This window comes from Brassica napus, chromosome A5 (assembly GCF_020379485.1).
Source record: "Brassica napus cultivar Da-Ae chromosome A5, Da-Ae, whole genome shotgun sequence".
Lineage (NCBI taxonomy): Eukaryota > Viridiplantae > Streptophyta > Magnoliopsida > Brassicales > Brassicaceae > Brassica > Brassica napus.
In genome coordinates, this window is record NC_063438.1 from 11684061 (window position 1) to 11692258 (window position 8198).

The window sequence follows — 8198 nt, forward strand, 5'->3', positions numbered from 1 at the left end:
TAGTATTAAAATTAAATTTTGGGCTTAAATATTTTTCGGGCATAATTTGGTTTTTAGTTGGATATTACAAATGGGCTGAGATTGTATTACTACCAATAAAAGCCTAATAAGTGGGATCGGTTTGATAATAATTCTAAGATTAGTAAAATTTCGGTTACATTTTTTTGTTATTCAGTATTTCAAGTGGGCTAAGAAAAGGTTGTCTGGTTTAGATTGGAACTTGATAAATTTCTAATCCAATAAAAAGCAAAAAACAAAGGTACTCGGACCAAATCTTAAACAAAACCAATGTAACCAAAGGTACCTTAGACAAATGTTTTAAAAATGATGAAGAAACAAAGCCATAACAATATAAAGGACATCATTTGAAAAAAGAGACAGCTCACTCGCCCTTGAGTTTCTTTTGAGAGAGTTTCTTGTTAACAGAGTGTTGATCCTCAAGGCAACTGTCGTCATCTTGTTCGCTTTTTCTTTTGGACAAAGGAGTTGCTGTAAAACCACCAGAACCAGAGGAAATATCATCTGCGGACTCCAACATTAGACCTGCAGGAAACAGATTTAATCGAATCAATATTATGCTCCTGTAACAATAAAATTAATCGCAATTAGAAGCAGTAAATTACCGGTTTAGGAGGTAAATCAGCAAATTCCTCAACCATTTGACGGTCATCAGTAGCCAATCGAACAACATACTGAGAGCTCTTTCCTTTAATGTTATCAGCGTCAACTGAAATCTCAAAAAGGACTCTCTTACCAAAGAGATCGCTAACTGCTTCTGGTAAGAAGTCTTCATCTTCATTCTACAATTACATAGAGATAGGTTAAACAAACGAATTTATTCTGTTAATTGATGTACAATTATATTGCATAAAAGTACCTCGTCATAGAGTTCAGCAGCAGAATGACGCACAATTTGTTGAGCATTAGCATCAAACAAAAGAAAATTAGCCTCACCGCTATCGTCCTTGACATGGGAAATTAATTTGAACCTGTACAAAAATATTAATAAACGTCACAGACTATTTCAATGACGATTTACCCAACTCATCTATTTGTATATCTAACCCGCTCAATACCTGGAAATGACATCACTGTGTTCTTTGTCACACGTATTGCAGAAGAACAAGGGGCGGCCATCAGCATCAACATTAGTTGTAGGCATCACTTTTTTATTGTGGTATTTGCAACTAAAATATTGCCAGCCACGTTCAGTATCAATTGTTTCAATAGTCCCCAGAGTGACAAAAGTGCCAACCTATTCGTCAATAACAATATTTTAAAAGCATTGATAACACATGGAGTATACGCATGTGTAAAAAAATTGAGATAAAAAAATGTAGTCTATATACCAGAGTACTGTCAATGATCTCTCTGATGGTTAGCCTCTCATTAAGAACAAAAAACCTGGCACAAATAGAAGTAGCAGTACCAACAGACCATTGGCTACTATCGTTGTTTGTAGGGGTGGGCGTTCGGGTATCCGTTCAGGTTCGGGTCGGGTATTTTGGATTTTCGGGTATTTCGGTATAGAGGTGTAGAACCCGTTCGGGTATTTTTTTACTTCGGATCGGGTTCGGGTATTTTTAGTTCGGATTCGGTTATTTCGGATCGGGTTCGGATATTTAGATTTTGAAAAAAAAAAATAATAATTTCTCAAGTTTCTTGTATTTAATAATATAACTTTTAGTTAACTAATTTTTTTATTTTTAATAGATTGAATGGTTAATATATTTAGACATAACATTTTAAAACTAAAAAGGCATTAATTTAGTTATTTTAAAAAAAAAAATTGGATGTATTTTTTTGTTAATTTTTGAAATAAAAAACTTGATATGCATTTTAAGTGAATAGCAAATCATTTTTTCCGTAATTGTATGTATATTATATGAACTTAAAGTATGTGTAGTATCAATATAAGTATTTTATATAAAATGAGAGATGTAAACTAGAAATATAAGGTTAATTATACATATGTTCGGTTATCTTCGGATATCCATTCGGGTTCGGGTATTATCCGTTCGGGTTCGGGTATCCAATCTCTCCTTATTCAATACCCATTCGGGTATTTTGCTACTTCGGTTCGGATTTCGGTTCGGGTTTTTCGGATCGGGTTCGGGTGCCACTTCGGATATCGGGTAAAGTGCCCACCCCTAGTTGTTTGTAAGAGCAAGTGAATCATCAGGGAGACTGCCATCACAAATAATCACACATAATTTAAAAACCCGTCAGTGAAAATGAGGTTCACAAATTAAAATAAACATCTATATGTATGAAACTCCTCCATAGGTCTGGAACGTAAGACGCAAGACACGTACCTTGATTTGAACTCCTCAATAAAATCAAGTGTTGGGTTGAGCAGAATATGGGTTGAATTATATTCGCTAGATATGGAGTAAGCACCTACAAAGTATATTGATCTAATTAATATGTTATGCTCACAATCATTTTACACAAATTGAAACAATATTATATACCTTTCCTCTCTTTAACCGAACAGAATCTGATAACACAAATAATCATGGTCGACATATTACTCCTACTGTAATCGTATACTTGTTTAGCATAACAACTCCACAGAGTACACATCATCTTCACATTACTGTATAATATAAACTTAAGTTAAATACAATTAATAGAGGTTTAGCTAGTAAAGTATAACTAAGATTAAAAACAAAAGTCTTACTTTGGGTCACGCAACTCAACCAAGAGCCTCATGTTGTCTTTTCCTTTTATTATTTTGTTTTCCAGAGACCCGAAGTTAACTATTTGGCCAACCACATCTACAAAACAAAAATAAGTGTCAAATCAGAAACAAGTAACTACAAAGTGAAAGACTCTTTAACTGCGTAAAAAACTAACTCACCAACCAAACAGCTATGATCCAGATTTCCACCAAGAATATCAGAGAAGTCCGCAAAATACTTTTCGGGAACTGCACTTGGAAAATCATCAGCTTTTCCAACAAAAGTTGTTGGAAAGAAGCCAATTTTGTAAGGATGTGGCGTTGTACGGTATTCACCAGTTGCATCGTACACTTTGAACCACTAGAGGACAATCGCATCTCCCTCGCCTAGCTTGTCATCGAATTTTTTGATGAGTTGTTCACCAACTGAAGCATGAATTCTTGTCCCCTGGTCACAAAAATGATTAGAGTTTTAGTCATGCAGAATAAGTATATAAACGATGTTTCCAAATAAATCCATGTTGTGTGATGTATACTTACTTCTTTATCAACAACCACTATTTCAATGGTGTTTCCTGATTCTTTGTTATAGTTTCTCCACAAGCGAACAATCCTAACTTCAATACGCGACATATCTTTACGGGATTTTAATTCTCTCACATAAGAAACAATATTTTTTTTGGCTCGCACCATTGCTATTGTTCTTGTTAGAGCTGAATGTTTTTTATTTTAACCATTCGGGTTTCTCATATATATATTAAGCCGATTTATTTATCATATTAATGATCCCTAATAAAGATTGAAATCGTTTAAAGAAATATTTTAATTGTGTATTGTCATAAATTGATTTGCATATGATATGATTTTAACTTGCGCAAGTAATGAAATAAATACGAAAACAACTTGTGCAAGTAATTGATTGGAATAATAAGGAAAGTTATTAATATGCAAATTAGTTAACAATCTTGCGCAAGTTATCTAATTATATGGGCTTAACATCTATCTACAATATATTAGGCCTTTTGTAAATAGGCTATTCACATTTTTTTCCATAATTAAACTAAAAGCAAACTTGAAAATCCGAAAACCAACAGACCGGAAACCGCAAGGAATGAAACTGACTGACTAAGTTAGTAATGTGAACCTCTAAATCGAATAGCAATTAGCGATGCAACAAACTTTCGGAATTAGTAATGTGAAGCTCTAAATCGTGCTAATGAAACAAAAAACCAAACTTGAAAATCTCAAGAGAGGACTGTCTAAATGCTTGTTGAGTTATTAAGGAGAAGATAATCTTACAGTCCTGATTCAGACACTGAAGTCGAATGCAAGTTTCTTGTAAATGTCAGTTGTCTCTTCTTGTTCCATCAGTAGACAGTCCGCGTAACACATCTCTGGTCGTAGCAATTGTCTTGTTTAAGAGAATCATGACCTCAAAAGCAAGATCAGTCAATTAGATACAAAGATTCTAAATGTTAATAAGAAGATCGTAGTTTATAGCTTAACATATGTCGAATTCAATCAGAGAAATCAAACAATCTTTGTATCATAGCTTAAAAGTCGAATCCAATCAGAGAAACCAAAAAAATCTTCGCCAATTAGCTTAAAAGTCGAATTCAATCAGAGAAACCAAAAAAACCGTAAATTCCGATAGTATCGACAAACTACACCTCGTCTGGTTATCGTCGATGTTCGCGATGGATATGATTGAAGTAGCAGAGTAGGGAGAAGCAAACTCATCTAGTCGGACTGTCTTCATCGGATCGAAACCATATAGAACTTCCATTGATACGCAATTGAAAAAAAAGAAAAAAAAATTCATGACATACGACGGCGTTTTAGTAAACGCGGAGGGGAGTGAAAAAAATAAATGAAAAAGAAAAATTCAAAAAAACCAGCCAATAGAATTATAACGTTTTTCCTGAGAAACTCTATATGAGTGCCACCTCAGCAGAAATCACTAAAGTGACTTCTCTTTAAATGTATAGGGGGATATACAACCATGTATAGGGTAGCTTCTCATCTCTATTCCAAAAAAATATAGGGAAAATTGTTTTTTAGAGCAAAAAAATGATAACTATGTCCATTTAGACTAATCTCATATACTTTATGTCCCATTAGGCTAATTATTTTTAAAATGGCAATAATGCCCTTAAAGTTGTAATTTTTTTTGTTTTTTTCGTTTTTATTTGTTTTTTTTTTTTAAAAATCAATTTTTTTAAAAATATGAAAGTCAATATTCCTAAATATTTTGTTTACCTATTTTTAGGAACTGATTTCTTATCCATAGAATACAGCTAATCTGTGAAAATCGATTTCTACATGTTTTTAGAATTATAGTAATATGTAGATTTTGATTTCTACATGTTTTAGATTTACAGTAAATCTGTAGAAGTCGGTTTCTACGTGTTGTAGATTTATATTAATGTATAGATTTTGATTTCTAAAGATTTTAGATCGGTAGGTTAAGCGCGTAATGTGTATTCTAAATATTTTTAGAATACTCTTATTTACGTAGATCACGTATTCTAAACATTGTAGATTCAATAAAAAAATAGATTTTGTTTTCTATTTCGTAAAATGTCATTTCTACTTTATTTAGAACATAATCTGAAATTTATGATTTAAACATTTTTAGAACTGAAAAATACAACTAAGTTCATATTGGTATTTTATCAAAAGTTACTATTTTTTCAATTTTTTTTTGTTTGTAAAACTACTTATTGAATTTATTTTCAAAAATATTAAAGGGTGTTATGAACAAAAATGACACAAAATAAATATTTGTTTAAAAGGACATAGTTATCATTTTTTTGCTCTAAAAAATAATTTTCCCAATAATATATATAAACTACTCCTATAAATGTAAGCATCTCTATCGACCTAATCTCACGACTCTATCAAAGAAAAAAAACAATTCTATTATGCAAATCATTTCTTTGAAAAATGTGAAACCTCACAAGAAATGATGGAAAGTTCAACTGAATGTCTTACATACGTGGAAATTAATGTCTGTTTTCAAGAGTAACTTTATGTTTTTTTTTTTTTTTGTATTTGCCAATTCCAAATTGTTCATGTATCTTTAACTATTGCCATTTTTTGTGTAAAAGGTAAAAGGGATACAAAATGCATGCCTCTGCAAGAAAACATACCATGAAAGTAAGAGAAGACTTTTATCAACATCCGTGAATAATTTTCAAGCACAAACATTGACACGATTGTATCGGAATTAGGTTATCAAATATTTATGTACATAATATTATAACTAACAAATTTTATATCTCTTTTAAAAGTAAAATTAAGACCTAAAACTAAGCAGTTTACACAAATTGAAATGTTGGTACTAGAAATAAATAGTTTATACGAATTTAAAATATTATAAAACTGAGCTTAAAATACATAAATTATGTCTACTACATATTTTCAATAAGATTTTTGTAAACTAAAATAATCCCGCACTTTGAAAGCGCGGGTCAAAATCTAGTTATAATTAAAAATAAAAATAATTGAAAATTAATATGAAAATTATTTTATAATTAAAAATATAATAAATTTTATTTGTAAATTAAAATTTGTTTACAAATACATTCGGGTTTAAAAAAATAAACCTGAATTTAAAAAATAAAGTCAAACCACCACATTTTCCCTAACTCGGTTTACACTAAACCAAATCTAAAAAAACCTAAACCTAAAAAGGAAGACTCCAGCTGCCAGAGCCTTGCGCCTCATCCAGCGGCCATGAGCCTTGCCTCCTCTGCCCCGAGAGAGAGTGAGAGAGAGAGAGAGAGAGAGAGAGAGAGAGAGAGAGAGAGAGAGAGAGAGAGAGAGAGAGAGAGGTGGTGGTGGTGGGAGGGCGACTGTGTGGTGGTGAGACAAGGTGGGAGAGAGATGGGAGAGATGAGAGAAAATCAGTAAACGTGGAGAGAGATGGGAGAGATCAGAGAGATGAGAGTGAAGAAGAAGAAGATGAAAAGAAGATTCATACAAAAAAGAAGAAGATACTAGAATAAAGAAGATCTGTCGACTGATATCACTCAAATTACCCTAAGGAGTGAATTACTCTCTCAGATAAGAGGTTTAGATGTAGTACTTAGGGATCGAATCCACAGAGACTCTAGGATTACACAATAGATTATAGTTTTTGAAATAGGCTAGATTAATTGGTTTATAGGTTTTAAAGCAGTAAATGAATTGGTGAGCAAGGTTATTGCTCGATTGGTTGGTTTTGAGGTTGTTAACAATTGGGAGAATAGCTAGATTCAGGTATGTTCTCAGGTATGATAAGTAAATACTTAATTTGGGTTTTTGTGGTTTATTAATATTATTGTTCTTGAATTCAAACTAAGATTAATCAATCTGATTATCTAATCTGGATAGAGATGGCAATCATGGATCTGGACCGCGGGTCTGGCCCGTAAAGGACTGTCGCGGTACGGTATTGGGACAAGGTTTTGTAGGCCAGCAAATTTGCGGGCCTCACGGGACGGGTCTTTGCGGGACTGGGTCTTTTGCGGGATGGACCGAAAACGGGTCATGCGGGATTACATGGACCCGCATTTTTTTTCTTTGTTTCTTATTTTACCTGAAAAAACGAGAAAGATAGTGAGAAACAAAATGATTCTTGTGACTTTTCCCCCAGAAAACATAAGGAGTTCCGGCGATGATGCATGATTCGAGCTCCGGCGATGACGACTCCAGCTCCAGCGATGACGATTCAAGCTCTGGTGGTGTCTTGATTTGTTTAGGTTCATCATCAACATCTTATAATTCAATTACAAAGTTCCAGAAGTAGTTTCCTCATCAAAGAGGTAATAAGATCTCTTTCTTCACGAGGGCGTTTAGGATATTGTTTATCCTTACAAGGAAATATATCTGCAAAGAATGAAGAATTCCTTGATTTCATGATTGTGTTTCTATAGATATCTTGTATATCTTATTTAATTACAAGAAACTAATAAGTACTATTGTTGTGTGCATAACCAATGAATATCCATGGTTTTGGGTCCAACCGTGACCTTTTTAGGAAGTGGCACTACGAATTTTGCCAATCACCCCCACACTTAGAGGTATTTGTATGAAGTTAATTTACCTTTCCAAAGTTCATAAGAAGAAGATATTAGAATAAAGAAGATCTGTTGACTGATATCACTCAAATTACCCTAAGGAGTGAATTACTCTCTCAGATAAGAGGTTTAGATGTAGTACTTAGGGATCGAATCCACAGAGACTCTAGGATTACACAATAGATTATAGTTTTTGAAATAGGCTAGATTAATTGGTTTATAGGTTTTAAAGCAGTAAATGAATTGGTGAGCAAGGTTATTGCTCGATTGGTTGGTTTTGAGGTTGTTAACAATTGGGAGAATAGCTAGATTCAGGTATGTTCTCAGGTATGATAAGTAAATACTTAATTTGGGTTTTTGTGGTTTATTAATATTATTGTTCTTGAATTCAAACTAAGATTAATCAATCTGGTTATCTAATCTGGATAGAGATGGCAATCATGGATCTGGAC